Source organism: Loxodonta africana, unplaced genomic scaffold, assembly GCF_030014295.1.
Source record: "Loxodonta africana isolate mLoxAfr1 unplaced genomic scaffold, mLoxAfr1.hap2 scaffold_62, whole genome shotgun sequence".
NCBI lineage: Eukaryota > Metazoa > Chordata > Mammalia > Proboscidea > Elephantidae > Loxodonta > Loxodonta africana.
The window spans coordinates 1,047,119-1,062,857 of NW_026975348.1; positions in this window are offsets into that span (position 1 = coordinate 1,047,119).

Genomic DNA, 15,739 nt, shown 5'->3' on the forward strand with positions numbered 1-15,739 from the left:
TTCTTCTGAGCTAACTCTGGGCACAGTCACCACGCCTTTCTTACGAGGTACCTCTGGGTACAGTCACCAGGCCTTCCTTCTGAGTTACCTCTGGGTACAGTCCCCCAGACTTTCTTCCGAGTTACTAATGAGTACAGTCACCAGGCCTTCCTTCCGAGGTATCTCTGGATACAATCACCAGGACTTCTTTCCGAGGTACCTCTGGGTACACTGACCAAGCCTTTCTTACGAGTTACCTCTGGGTACAGTCACCAGGGTTTCCTTCTGAGGTACCTATGGGTACGTCACCAGGCCTTCCTTCAGAGGTATCTCTGGGTATAGTCACCGGGTTTCCTTCTGAGGTACTTCTGGGTACAGTCACCCGGCCTTCTTTCTGAGGTCCCTCTGGGTACAGTTAGCACGCCTTTCTTCCGAGATACCTCTGGGTGCAGTCAGCAGGCATTTCTTACGCGGTACCCCTGGATACAGTCACCAGGCTTATCTTCTGAGGTACTTGGCTACAGTCACCAGGCATTCCTTCCGAGGTCCCTCTGAGTACAGTCACCACGCCTTTCTTCCGAGACACCTCTGGTTACAGTCACCAGGCCTTCCTTCCGAGGTACCGCTGGGTACAATCACCAGGTCTTCCTTCTGAGGTCTCTCTGGGTACAGACACGAGGTCTTTCTTCCGAGGTACCTCTGGGTACAGTCACTAGGCCTTTTTTCCGAGGTACTTCTGGGTACAGTCACCAGGCCTTCCTTCCGAGGTGCCTCTGGGTACACTCAGCAGGGCTTCCTCCCGAGGTAATTCTGAGTAGAGTCTCCAGACCTTCCTTCTGAGTTACCTCTGGAAAGAGTCATCAGGCCTTCCTTCTGATGTACCTCTGCGTATAGGCAGCGGGTCTTCCTTCTGAGGTAACTCTGGGTACAGTCACCAGGCCTTCTTTCCCAGGTATCTCTGGGTACAGACACCAGGCATTTCTTACGAGGTATCTCTGGGTACAGTCACCAGGACTTCCTTCCAAGGTACCTCTGGGTACAGTCATCAGGCCTTCCTTCCGAAGTACCTCTGGGTAGAGTCACCGGGCCTTTCTTTCGAGGTACCTCTGGGTACACTCACCAGGCCTTCTTTTCGAGGTACCTCTGGGTACAGTCACCATCGCTTCCTTCCGATGTACCTCTGGGTAGAGTCACCAGGCCTTCCTTCCGAGGTACCTCTGGGTACAGTCACCATCACTTCCTTCCGAGGTACCTCTGGGGACAGTCACCCGGCTTTCTTTCTGAGAACCCTCTGAGTACAGTCACCAGGCTTTTCCCGAGCTAACTCTGGGTACAGTCACCAGGCCTTCCTTCCGAGGTACTTCTGGGTACCTTCACCAGCCCTTCCTTCCGAGGTACCTCTGGGTACAATTACCAGGCCTTCCTTCTGAGCTCACAATGGGTACAGTCACGAGGTCTTCCTTCTGAGGTACCTCTGAGTACAGTCACCAGGCCTTTCTTCCGAGGTACCTCTCGGTACAGTCACCAGGCCTTCCTTCCGAGGTACCTCTGGGTACAGTCACTAGGCTTTCGTCCGAGGCACTAATGTGTACACTCACCAGGCCTTCCCTCCGATGTACCTCTGCGTACAGTCACCAGGCCTTCCTTCTGATGTACCTCTGTGTACAATCACCAGGCCTTCTTTCTAAGGTACCTCTGAGTACACTCAAGAGGTCTTTCTTCTGAGGTACCTCTGAGTACAGCCACCAAGCCTTCCTTCCGAGGTCCCTCTGGGTACAGTCACCAGGCCTTCCTTCCGTGGTACCGCTGAGTACAGTCAGCTGGCCTTTTGTCCGAGGCACGCCTGGGTACAGTCACCAGGCTTCCTTTTGGGGTACTTCTCTGTACAGCCACCAGGCCTTCCTGCCGAGGTCCCTCTTGGTACAGTCACCAGGCCTTTCTTACCAGGTATCTTTGGGTACAGTCACCAGGCCTTTCTTCCGAGGTACCCCTGGATACAGTTACCATGCCTTCTTTCCGAGTAACCTCTGGGTACACTCACCGTCCTTTCTAACGAGGTACCTCTGGGTACAGTCACCATTCTTTCCTTCTCAGGTACCTATGGGTACAGTCACCAGGCATTCCTTCAGAGGTACCTCTGTGTACCGCCCCCGGCCTTCCTTCTGAGGTACCTCCGGGTACAGTCACCTGGCCTTCTTTCTGAGGTCGCTCTGGGTACAGTCACCTGGCCTTCCTTCTGAGTTAGCTCTGGGTACAATCACCAGGCCTTCCTTTCGAGTTAGCTCTGGGTACAGTCACCAGGCCTTCCTTCCGAGGCACCTCTGGGTATAGCCACCAGGTCTTCCTTCTGAGGTATCTCTGAGTAAAATCCCCAGGCCTTCCTTCCGAGGTGCCTCTGAGTACAGTCACAAGGCCTTTCTTCCGAGGTACGTCTGGGTACAGTCTCCAGGCCTTCCTTCCGAGGTACCTATGGGTACAGTCATAAGGACTTGTTTCCGAGGTACCTCTGGGTATACTCACCATGCCATTCTTACGAGGTACCTCTGGTTACAGTCTCCAGTCGTTCCTTCTGAGGTACCTATGGGTACAGTCACCAGGCCTTCCTTCAGAGGTACCTCTGAGTACAGTGAAAGTCCTTCCTTCTGAGGTACATCTGGGTACAATCAACAGGCCTTCCTTCTGAGGTACCTGTGCGGACAGTCACTATGTCTTTCTTCTGAGGTACCTCTGAGTACAGTCACCAGGCATTCCTTTCGAGGTAGCTCTGGGTACAGTCACCAGGGCTTCTTTCCGAGGTACCTCTGTTTAGAGTCACCAGGCATTTCTTCCGAGCTAACTCTGGGTACAGTCACCAGGCCTTCCTTCCCAGGTACCTCTGTGTACAGTCACCAGGCTTTCCTTGGGAGTTACCCTGGGTACAGTCACCAAGCCTTTCTTGCGAGTTACCTCTAGGTGTAGTCACCAGGCCTTCCTTCCTAGGTACCTCTGGGTACAGTCACCCGGCCTTGTTTCTGAGGTACCTCTGGGTACAGTCATTAGGACTTGTTTCCGAGGTATCTCTGGGTACACCCCCAGGCCGTTCTTACGAGGTACCTCTGCTTACAGTCTCCAGTCGTTCCTTCTGAGGTACCTATGGGTACAGTCAAAGGCCTTCCTTCTGAGGTATCTCTGGGTACAGTCACACGGCCTTCTTTCTCAGTTCCCTCTGGGCACAGTCACCAGGCCTTTCTTACGAGGTACCTCTGGGTACAGTCACCAGGCCTTCCTTCTGATTTATCTCTGGGTACAGTCACCAGGCCTTCCTTCCGAGGTACCTCTGTGTACAGTCACCAGGCATTTCTACCGAGGTCCCTCTGGGAAGAGTCACCAGGTCTTTCTTACGAGGTAACTCTGGGTACAGTCACCGGCTTTCCTTCTGAGGTACCTCTGGGTACACTCACCCGGGCTTATTTCTGAGGTCCCTCTGGGTGCAGTCCCCAGGCCTTTCTTACGAGCTGCCTCTGGGTACAGTTACCAGGCCTTTCCTCCGAGCTAACTCTGGAACAGTCAACAGGCCTTCCTTCCGAGGTACGTCTGGGTAGTCACCAGGCATTCCTTCCGAGGTATCTCTGGGTACGCTCACCAGGCCTTCATTCCGAGGAACCTCTGGTTACAGTCACCAGGCCTTCGTCCGAGGTACTAATGTGTACACTCACTAGGCCTTCATTCCGAGGAACCTCTGGGTACAGTCACCAGGTCTTCCTTCCGAGGTACCTATGGGCACAGTCAACAGGCCGTCCTTCTGACGTATCTCTGGGTACACTCACCAGGCCTTCATTCCGAGGAACCTCTGTGTACAGTCACCAGGTCTTCCCTCTGAGGTACCTCTGGGCACATTCAACAGGACGTCCTTCTGAGGTACCTCCGTGTACAGTCACCAGGCCTTCTTTCTGAGGTCCCTCTGGGTACAGTCACCAGGGCTTTCTCCGAGGTACCTCTGGGTACATGTACGGGTCTTCGTTCTGAGGTACCTCTGGGTACAGTCAACAGGCCTTCCATCCGAGGTATTTCTGGGTACACTCACCAGGCATTTCTTACAAGTTACCTCTGGGTACAGTCACCAGGCTTTCCTTCTGAGTTAACTCTGGGTACAGTCAACAGGCCTTCCTTCCGACGTTCCTGTGGGTACAGTCACCAGGCCTTCCTTAAGAGGTACCTCTGGGTACACTCAAAGGCCTTCCTTCTGAGGTACCTCTGGGTAAAGTCCCCAGGCCTTCTTCGGAGGTACCTTGAGTACAGTCACCACGCCTTTCTTCCGAGGTACGTCTGGGTACAATCTCCAGGCCTTCCTTCCGAGGTACCTCTGGGTACAGTCATCAGGACTTTTTTCCGAGGTAACTCTGGGTACACTCACCAGGCCGTTCTTAGGAGGTACCTCTGGTTACAGTCTCCAATTGGTCCTTCTGAGGTAGCTATTGGTACAGTCACCAGGCCTTCCTTCACGGGTACCTCTGGGTACAGTCAAAGGCCTTCCTTCTGAGGTACCTCTGGGTACAGTCACCAGGCCTTCCTTCAGAGGTACCTCTGGGTACAGTCAAAGGCCTTCCTTCTGAGGTACCTCTGCGGACAGTCATCCGGCCTTCTTTCCCAGTTCCTTCTGGGTACAGTCACCAGTCCTTTCTTCCGAGGTCCCACTGGGCACAGTCACCAGGCGTTTCTTACGAGGTACCTCTGGGTACAGTCACCAGGCCTTCCTTCTGATTTATCTCTGGGTACAGTCACCAGGCCTTTCTTCCGAGGTACCTCTGGGTACAGTCACCAGGCATTTCTACCGAGGTCCCTCTGGGAAGAGTCACCAGGTCTTTCTTACGAGGTAACTCTGGGTACAGTCACCGGCTTTCCTTCTGAGGTACCTCTGGGTACACTCACCCGGGCTTATTTCTGAGGTCCCTCTGGGTGCAGTCCCCAGGCCGTTCTTACGAGCTGCCTCTGGGTACAGTTACCAGGCCTTTCCTCCGAGCTAACTCTGGAACAGTCAACAGGCCTTCCTTCCGAGGTACGTCTGGGTAGTCACCAGGCATTCCTTCCGAGGTATCTCTGGGTACACTCACCAGGCCTTCATTCCGAGGAACCTCTGGGTACAGTCACCAGGTCTTCCTTCCGAGGTACCTCTGGGCACAGTCAACAGGCCGTCCTGACGTATCTCTGGGTACACTCACCAGGCCTTCATCCCGAGGAACCTCTGTGTACAGTCACCAGGTCTTCCCTCTGAGGTACCTCTGGGCACAGTCACCAGGCCTTCTTTCTGAGGTCCCTCTGGGTACAGTCACCAGGGCTTTCTCCGAGGTACCTCTGGGTACATGTACGGGTCTTCGTTCTGAGGTACCTCTGGGTACAGTCAACAGGCCTTCCTTCCGAAGTATCTCTGGGTACACTCACCAGGCATTTCTTACAAGGTACCTCTGGGTACAGTCACCAGGCCTTCCTTCTGAGTTAACTCTGGGTACAGTCAACAGGCCTTCCTTCCGACGTTCCTGTGGGTACAGTCAGCAGGCCTTCCTTCTGATGTACCTCTTGGTACAGTCACCAGGCCTTTCTTCCGAGGTACCTCTGGGTACAGTCTCAAGGCCTTCCTTCCGAAGTACCTCTGGGTACAGAGATTAGGACTTTTTTCCGAGGTACCTCTGGGTAAACTAACCAGGCCGTACTTACGAGGTACCTCTGGTTACAGTCTCCAGTCGTTCCTTCTGAGGTACCTATGGGTACAGTCACCAGGCCTTCCTTCATGGGTAGCTCTGGGTACAGTCAAAGGCCTTCCTTCTGAGGTACCTCTGGGTACAGTCACCAGGCCTTCTCTCCGAGGTACCTCTGGGTACAGTCACCAGGCCTTCCTTCAGAGGTACCTCTGGGTACAGTGAAAGGCCTTCCTTCTGAGGTACCTCTGGGTACAGTCATCCGGCCTTCTTTCTCAGTTCCCTCTGGGTAGTCACCAGGCCTTTCTTCCGAGGTCCCCCTGGGTATAGTCACCAGGCCTTTCTTACGAGGTACCTCTGAGTACAGTCACCAGGCCTTCCTTCAGATTTATCTCTGGGTACAGTCACCAGGCCTTTCTTCCGAGGTACCTCTGGGTACAGTCTCCAGGCCTTCCTTCCGAAGTACCTCCGGGTACAGTCATTACGACTTTTTTCCGAGTTACCTCTGGGTAAACTCACCAGGCCGTTCTTACGAGGTACCTCTGGTTACAGTCTCCAGTGGTTCCTTCCAAGGTACCTATGGGTACAGTCACCAGGCCTTCCTTCCGAGGCACCTCTGGGTATAGCCACCAGGCCTTCCTTCTGAGGTATCTCTGGGTAAAATCCCCAGGCCTTCATTCCGAGGTGCCTCTGAGTACAGTCACCACGCCTTTCTTCCGAGGTACGTCTGGGTACAGTCACCAGGCCTTCCTTCCGAGGTACCTCTGCGTACAGTCATCAGGACTTGTTTCCGAGGTACCTCTGGGTATACTCACCATGCTGTTCTTACGAGGTACCTCTGGTTACAGTCTCCAGTCGTTCCTTCTAAGGTACCTATGGGTACAGTCACCAGGCCTTCCTTCAGAGGTACCTCTGGGTACAGTCAAAGGCCTTCCTTCTGAGGTACATCTGGGTACAATCAACAGGCCTTCCTTCTGAGGTACCTGTGCGAACAGTCACTAGGTCTTTCTTCTGAGGTACCTCTGGGTACAGTCACCAGGCATTCCTTTCGAGGTAGCTCTGGGTACATTTACCAGGGCTTCTTTCCGAGGTACCTCTGTTTAGAGTCACCAGGCATTTCTTCGGAGATAACTCTGGGTACAGTCACCACGCCTTCCTTCCCAGGTACCTCTGTGTACAGTCACCAGGCTTTCCTTGGGAGTTACCCTGGGTACCATCACCACGCCTTTCTTCCGAGTTACCTCTAGGTATAGTCACCAGGCCTTCCTTCCGAGGTACCTCTGGGTACAGTCACCGGCCTTCCTTCTGAGGTACCTCTGGGTACAGTCTCACGGCCTTCTTTCTCAGTTCCCTGTGGGTACAGTCACCAGGCCTTTCTGCCGAGGTCCCTCTAGGTAGAGTCACCGGCCTTCCTTCTGAGGTACCTCTGAGTAGAGTTACCCGGCCTTCTTTCTGAGGTACCTCTTCGTACAGTCACCAGGCCTTCCTTCTGCGGTATCTCTGAGTAAAGTTCCCAGGCTTTCCTTCCGAGGTACCTCTGAGTACAGTCACCAGGACTTCTTTCCGAGATATGTCTGGGTACACTCACCAGGTCGTTCTTACGAGGTATCTCTGGGTACAGTCTCCAGTCTTTCCTTCTGAGGTACCTTTGGGTACAGTCACCAGGCCTTCCTTCAAAGGTACCTCTGGGTACACTCAAAGGCCTTCCTTCTGAGGTATCTCTGGGTAAAGTCCCCAGGCCTTCTTCGGAGGTACCTCTGAGTACAGTCACCACGCCTTTCTTCCGAGGTACGTCTGGGTACAATCTCCAGGCCTTCCTTCCGAGGTACGTCTGGGTACAATCTCCAGGCCTTCCTTCCGAGGTACCTCTGGGTACAGTCTTCAGGACTTTTTTCCGAGGTACCTCTGGGTACACTCACCAGGCCGTTCTTAGGAGGTACCTCTGGTTACAGTCTCCAGTTGTTCCTTCTGAGGTACCTATGGGTACAGTCACCAGGCCTTCCTTCAGGGGTACCTCTGGGTACAGTCAAAGGCCTTCCTTCTGAGGTAACTCTGGGTACAGTCAAAGGCCTTCCTTCTGAGGTACCTCTGCGTACAGTCATCCGGCCTTCTTTCTCAGTTCCCTCTGGGTACAGTCACCAGGCCTTCCTTCAGAGGTACCTCTGGGTACAGTCAAAGGCCTTCCTTCTGAGGTACGTCTGCGTACAGTCATCCGGCCTTCTTTCTCAGTTCCCTCTGGGTACAGTCACCAGGCCTTTCTTCCGAGGTCTCCCTGGGCACAGTCACCAGGCCTTTCTTACGAGGTACCTCTGTGTACAGTCACCAGGTCTTCCCTCTCAGGTACCTCTGGGCACAGTCAACAGGCCGTCCTTCTGAGGTAAATGCGGGTACAGTCACCAGGCCTTCTTTCTGAGGTCCCTCTGGGTAGAGTCCCCAGGGCTTTCTCCGAGGTACCTCTGAGTACATGTACGGGTCTTCGTTCTGAGGTACCTCTGGGTACAGTCAACAGGCCTTCCTTCCGAGGTATCTCTGGGTACACTCACCAGGCATTTCTTACAAGGTACCTCTGGGTACAGTCACCAGGCCTTCCTTCTGAGTTAACTCTGGGTACAGTCAACAGGACTTCCTTGCGACGTTCCTGTGGGTACAGTCAGCAGGCCTTCCTTCTGATGTACCTCTTGGTACAGTCACCAGGCCTTTCTTCCGAGGTACCTCTGGGTATACTCACCATGCCGTTCTTACGAGGTACCTCTGGTTACAGTCTCCAGTAGTTCCTTCTGAGGTACCTATGGGTACAGTCACCAGGCCTTCCTTCATGGGTAGCTCTGGGTACAGTCAAAGGCCTTCCTTGTGAGGTACCTCTGGGTACAGTCTCCAGGCCTTCTTCCGAGGTACCTCTGTGTACCGTACCAGGCTTTCCTTCCCAGGTGCCTCTGGGTAGGGTCACTAATCCTTAATTCCGAGGTACGATTCGGTACAGCCACCAGGCCTTCCTTCTGACGTATTTCGGGGTACAGTCAACAGGCCTTCCTTCCGTGGTACCTCTGGGTACAGTCACCAAGCCTTCCTTCCGAGGCATCTCTGGGTACAGTCACCAGGCCTGCCTTCCGAGGTACCTCTGGGTACAGTCACCAGGCCTTCCTTCTGTGGTACCTCTGAGTACAGTCACCTGGCCTTTTGTCCGAAGCACGCCTGGGTACAGTCACCAGGCCTTCCTTTTGAGGTCCTTCTCTGTACATCCACCAGGCCTTCCTGCCGAGGTCCCTCTGGGTACAGTCACCAGGCTTTCTTCCCAGGTACCTTTGGGTACAGTCACCAGGCCTTTCTTTCGAGGTACCCCTGGATACAGTTACCATGCCTTCTTTCCGAGTAACCTCTGGGTACACTCACGGTCCTTTCTAACGAGGTACCTCTGGGTACAGTCACCATTCTTTCCTTCTCAGGTACCTATGGGTACAGTCACCAGGCCTTCCTTCAGAGGTACCTCTGTGTACCGCCCCCGGCCTTCCTTCTGAGGTACCTCCGGGTATAGTCACCTGGCCTTCTTTCTGAGGTCCCTCTGGGTACAGTCACGAGGCCTTCCTTCTGAGTTAACTCTGGGTACAGTCACCAGGCCTTCCTTTCGAGTTAGCTCTGGGTACAGTCACCAGGCCTTCCTTCCGAGGCACCTCTGGCTATAGCCACCAGGCCTTCCTTCTGAGGTATCTCTGGGTAAAATCCCCAGGCCTTCCTTCCGAGGTGCCTCTGAGTACAGTCACCACGCCTTTCTTCCGAGGTATGTCGGGGTACAGTCACCAGGCCTTCCGTGCGAGGTACCTCTGGGTACAGTCATCAGGACTTGTTTCCGAGGTACCTCTGGGTATACTCACCATGCCGTTCTTACGAGGTACCTCTGGTTACAGTCTCCAGTCGTTCCTTCTGAGGTACCTATGGGTACAGTCACCAGGCCTTCCTTCACAGTTACCTCTGGGTACAGTCAAAGGCCTTCCTTCTGAGGTACATCTGGTTACAATCACCAGGCCTTCCTTCTGAGGTATCTGTGCGAACAATCACTAGGTCTTTCTTCTGAGGTACCTCTGGGTACAGTCACCAGGCATTCCTTTCGAGGTACCTCTGGTTACATTCACCAGGGCTTCTTTCCGAGGTACCTCTGTTTAAAGTCACCAGGCATTTCTTCCGAGCTAACTCTGGGTACAGTCACCAGGCCTTCCTTCCCAGGTACCTCTGTGTACAGTCACCAGGCTTTCCTTGGGAGTTACCCTGGGTACAGTCACCACGCCTTTCTTCCAAGTTACCTCTAGGTATAGTCACCAGGCCTTCCTTCCGAGGTACCTCTGGGTACAGTCACCGGCCTTCCTTCTGAGGTACCTCTGGGTACAGTCACACGGCCTTCTTTCTCAGTTCCCTCTGGGTACAGTCACCAGGCCTTTCTGCCGAGGTCCCTCTGGGTACAGTCACCAGCCTTCCTTCTGAGGTACCTCTGAATAGAGTTACCCGGCCTTCTTTCTGAGGTACCTCTGGGTACAGTCACCAGGCCTTCCTTCTGCGGTATCTCTGAGTAAAGTCCCCAGGCCTTCCTTCCGAGGTACCTCTGAGTACAGTCACCAGGACTTCTTTTCGAGGTACGTCAGCGTACAGTCAATAGGACTTTTTTCCGAGGTACCTCTGGGTAAACTCACCAGGCCGTACTTACGAGGTACCTCTGGTTACAGTCTCCAGTCGTTCCTTCTGAGGTACCTATGGGTACAGTCACCAGGCCTTCCTTCATGGGTAGCTCTGGGTACAGTCAAAGGCCTTCCTTGTGAGGTACCTCTGGGTACAGTCTCCAGGCCTTCTTCCGAGGTACCTCTGTGTACCGTACCAGGCTTTCCTTCCCAGGTGCCTCTGGGTAGGGTCACTAATCCTTAATTCCGAGGTACGATTCGGTACAGCCACCAGGCCTTCCTTCTGACGTACTTCGGGTACAGTCAACAGGCCTTCCTTCCGAGGCATCTCTGGGTACAATCACCAGGCATTTCTTACAAGGTAACTCTGGGTGCAGTCACCAGGCCTTCCTTCCGTGGTACCTCTGGGTACAGTCACCAAGCCTTCCTTCCGAGGCGTCTCTGGGTACAGTCACCAGGCCTGCCTTCCGAGGTACCTCTGGGTACAGTCACCAGGCCTTCCTTCTGTGGTACCTCTGAGTACAGTCACCTGGCCTTTTGTCCGAGGCACGCCTGGGTACAGTCACCAGGCCTTCCTTTTGAGGTCCTTCTCTGTACAGCCACCAGGCCTTCCTGCCGAGGTCCCTCTGGGTACAGTCACCAAGGTTTCTTCCCAGGTACCTTTGGGTACAGTCACCAGGCCTTTCTTCCGAGGTACCCCTGGATACATTTACCATGCCTTCTTTCCGAGTAACCTGTGGGTACACTCACCGTCCTTTCTAACGAGGTACCTCTGGGTACAGTCACCATTCTTTCCTTCTCAGGTACCTATGGGTACAGTCACCAGGCCTTCCTTCAGAGGTACCTCTGTGTACCGCCCCCGGCCTTCCTTCTGAGGTACCTCCGGGTACAGTCACCAGGCCTTCCTTCTGAGTTAACTCTGGGTACAGTCCCCAGGCCTTCCTTCCGAGGCACCTCTGGGTATAGCCACCAGGCCTTCCTTCTGAGGTATCTCTGAGTAAAATCCCCAGGCCTTCATTCCGAGGTGCCTCTGAGTACAGTCACCAGGCCTTTCTTCCGAAGTACGTCTGGGTAGAGTCTCCAGGCCTTCCTTCCGAGGTACCTCTGGGTACAGTCATCAGGACTTGTTTCCGAGGTACCTCTGGGTATACTCACCATGCCGTTCTTACGAGGTACCTCTGGTTACAGTCTCCTATTGTTCCTTCTGAGGTAGCTATGTGTACAGTCACCAGGCCTTCCTTCAGGGGTACCTCTGGCTACAGTCAAAGGCCTTCCTTCTGAGGTACCTCTGGGTACAGTCACCAGGCCTTCTCTCCGAGGTACCTCTGGGTACAGTCACCAGGCCTTCCTTCAGAGGTACCTCTGGGTACAGTCAAAGGCCTTCCTTCTGAGGTACCTCTGCGGACAGTCATCCGGCCTTCTTTCTCAGTTCCCTCTGGGTACAGTCACCAGGCCTTTCTTCCGAGGTCCCCCTGGGCACAGTCACCAGGCGTTTCTTACGAGGTAACTCTGGGTACAGTCACCAGGCCTTCCTTCTGATTTATCTCTGGGTACAGTCACCAGGCCTTTCTTCCGAGGTACCTCTGGGTACAGTCACCAGGCATTTCTGCCGAGGTCCCTCTGGGAAGAGTCACCAGGTCTTTCTTACGAGGTAACTCTGGGTACAGTCAACAGGCCGTCCTGACATATCTCTGGGTACACTCACCAGGCCTTCATTCCGAGGAACCTCTGGGTACAGTCACCAGGTCTTCCTTCCGAGGTACCTCTGGGCACAGTCAACAGGCCGTCCTGACGTATCTCTGGGTACACTCACCAGGCCTTCATTCCGAGGAACCTCTGTGTACAGTCACCAGGTCTTCCCTCTGAGGTACCTCTGGGCACAGTCACCAGGCCTTCTCTCCGAGGTACCTCTGGGTACAGTCACCAGGCCTTTCTTCCGAGGTACCTCTGGGTACAGTCACCAGGCATTTCTACCGAGGTCCCTCTGGGAAGAGTCACCAGGTCTTTCTTACGAGGTAACTCTGGGTACAGTCACCGGCTTTCCTTCTGAGGTACCTCTGGGTACACTCACCCGGGCTTATTTCTGAGGTCCCTCTGGGTGCAGTCCCCAGGCCGTTCTTACGAGCTGCCTCTGGGTACAGTTACCAGGCCTTTCCTCCGAGCTAACTCTGGAACAGTCAACAGGCCTTCCTTCCGAGGTACGTCTGGGTAGTCACCAGGCATTCCTTCCGAGGTATCTCTGGGTACACTCACCAGGCCTTCATTCCGAGGAACCTCTGGGTACAGTCACCAGGTCTTCCTTCCGAGGTACCTCTGGGCACAGTCAACAGGCCGTCCTGACGTATCTCTGGGTACACTCACCAGGCCTTCATTCCGAGGAACCTCTGTGTACAGTCACCAGGTCTTCCCTCTGAGGTACCTCTGGGCACAGTCAACAGGCCGTCCTTCTGAGGTAAATGCGGGTACAGTCACCAGGCCTGCTTTCTGAGGTCCCTCTGGGTACAGTCACCAGGGCTTTCTCCGAGGTACCTCTGGGTACATGTACGGGTCTTCGTTCTGAGGTACCTCTGGGTACAGTCAACAGGCCTTCCTTCCGAGGTATCTCTGGGTACACTCACCAGGCATTTCTTACAAGGTACCTCTGGGTACAGTCACCAGGCCTTCCTTCTGAGTTAACTCTGGGTACAGTCAACAGGCCTTCCTTCCGACGTTCCTGTGGGTACAGTCACCAGGCCTTCCTTCTGATGTACCTCTTGGTACAGTCACCAGGCCTTTCTTCCGAGGTACCTCTGGGTACAGTCTCCAGGCCTTCCTTCCGAAGTACCTCTGGGTACAGAGATTAGGACTTTTTTCCGAGGTACCTCTGGGTAAACTAACCAGGCCGTACTTACGAGGTACCTCTGGTTACAGTCTCCAGTCGTTCCTTCTGAGGTACCTATGGGTACAGTCACCAGGCCTTCCTTCATGGGTAGCTCTGGGTACAGTCAAAGGCCTTCCTTCTGAGGTACCTCTGGGTACAGTCACCAGGCCTTCTCTCCGAGGTACCTCTGGGTACAGTCACCAGGCCTTCCTTCACAGGTACCTCTGGGTACAGTGAAAGGCCTTCCTTCTGAGGGACCTCTGGGTACAGTCATCCGGCCTTCTTTCTCAGTTCCCTCTGGGTAGTCACCAGGCCTTTCTTCCGAGGTCCCCCTGGGTATAGTCACCAGGCCTTTCTTACGAGGTACCTCTGAGTACAGTCACCAGGCCTTCCTTCAGATTTATCTCTGGGTACAGTCACCAGGCCTTTCTTCCGAGGTACCTCTGGGTACAGTCTCCAGGCCTTCCTTCCGAAGTACCTCCGGGTACAGTCGTTACGACTTTTTTCCGAGGTACCTCTGGGTAAACTCACCAGGCCGTTCTTACGAGGTACCTCTGGTTACAGTCTCCAGTGGTTCCTTCCAAGGTACCTATGGGTACAGTCACCAGGCCTTCCTTCCGAGGCACCTCTGGGTATAGCCACCAGGCCTTCCTTCTGAGGTATCTCTGGGTAAAATCCCCAGGCCTTCATTCCGAGGTGCCTCTGAGTACAGTCACCACGCCTTTCTTCCGAGGTACGTCTGGGTACAGTCACCAGGCCTTCCTTCCGAGGTACCTCTGCGTACAGTCATCAGGACTTGTTTCCGAGGTACCTCTGGGTATACTCACCATGCTGTTCTTACGAGGTACCTCTGGTTACAGTCTCCAGTCGTTCCTTCTGAGGTACCTATGGGTACAGTCACCAGGCCTTCCTTCACAGGTACCTCTGGGTACAGTCAAAGGCCTTCCTTCTGAGGTACATCTGGGTACAATCAACAGGCCTTCCTTCTGAGGTACCTGTGCGAACAGTCACTAGGTCTTTCTTCTGAGGTACCTCTGGGTACAGTCACCAGGCATTCCTTTCGAGGTAGCTCTGGGTACATTCACCAGGGCTTCTTTCCGAGGTACCTCTGTTTAGAGTCACCAGGCATTTCTTCGGAGATAACTCTGGGTACAGTCACCAGGCCTTCCTTCCCAGGTACCTCTGTGTACAGTCACCAGGCTTTCCTTGGGAGTTACCCTGGGTACCATCACCACGCCTTTCTTCCGAGTTACCTCTAGGTATAGTCACCAGGCCTTCCTTCCGAGGTACCTCTGGGTACAGTCACCGGCCTTCCTTCTGAGGTACCTCTGGGTACAGTCACACGGCCTTCTTTCTCAGTTCCCTGTGGGTACAGTCACCAGGCCTTTCTGCCGAGGTCCCTCTAGGTACAGTCACCGGCCTTCCTTCTGAGGTACCTCTGAGTAGAGTTACCCGGCCTTCTTTCTGAGGTACCTCTTCGTACAGTCACCAGGCCTTCCTTCTGCGGTATCTCTGAGTAAAGTCCCCAGGCCTTCCTTCCGAGGTACCTCTGAGTACAGTCACCAGGACTTCTTTCCGAGGTACGTCTGGGTACACTCACCAGGTCGTTCTTACGAGGTACCTCTGGGTACAGTCTCCAGTCTTTCCTTCTGAGGTACCTTTGGGTACAGTCACCAGGCCTTCCTTCAGAGGTACCTCTGGGTACACTCAAAGGCCTTCCTTCTGAGGTACCTCTGGGTACAGTCTCCAGTCTTTCCTACTGAGGTACCTCTGGGTAAGTCCCGAGGCCTTCTTCGGAGGTACCTCTGAGTACAGTCACCACGCCTTTCTTCCGAGCTACGTCTGGGTACAATCTGCAGGCCTTCCTTCCGAGGTACCTCTGGGTACAGTCATCAGGACTTCCTTCTGATTTATCTCTGGGTACAGTCACCAGGCCTTTCTTCCGAGGTACCTCTAGGTACACTCACCAGGCCGTTCTTAGGAGGTACCTCTGGTTACAGTCTCCTATTGTTCCTTCTGAGGTAGCTATGTGTACAGTCACCAGGCCTTCGTTCAGGGGTACCTCTGGGTACAGTCAAAGGCCTTCCTTCTGACTTACCTCTGGGTACAGTCACCAGGCCTTCTCTCCGAGGTACCTCTGGGTACAGTCACCAGGCCTTCCTTCAGAGGTACCTCTGGGTACAGTCAAAGGCCTTCCTTCTGAGGTACCTCTGCGGACAGTCATCCGGCCTTCTTTCTCAGTTCCCTCTGGGTACAGTCACCAGGCCTTTCTTCCGAGGTCTCCCTGGGCACAGTCACCAGGCCTTTCTTACGAGGTAACTCTGGGTACAGTCACCAGGCCTTCCTTCTGATTTATCTCTGGGTACAGTCACCAGGCCTTTCTTCCGAGGTACCTCTGGGTACAGTCACCAGGCATTTCTACCGAGGTCCCTCTGGGAAGAGTCACCAGGTCTTTCTTACGAGGTAACTCTGGGTACAGTCACCGGCTTTCCTTCTGAGGTACCTCTGGGTACACTCACCCGGGCTTATTTCTGAGGTCCCTCTGGGTGCAGTCCCCAGGCCGT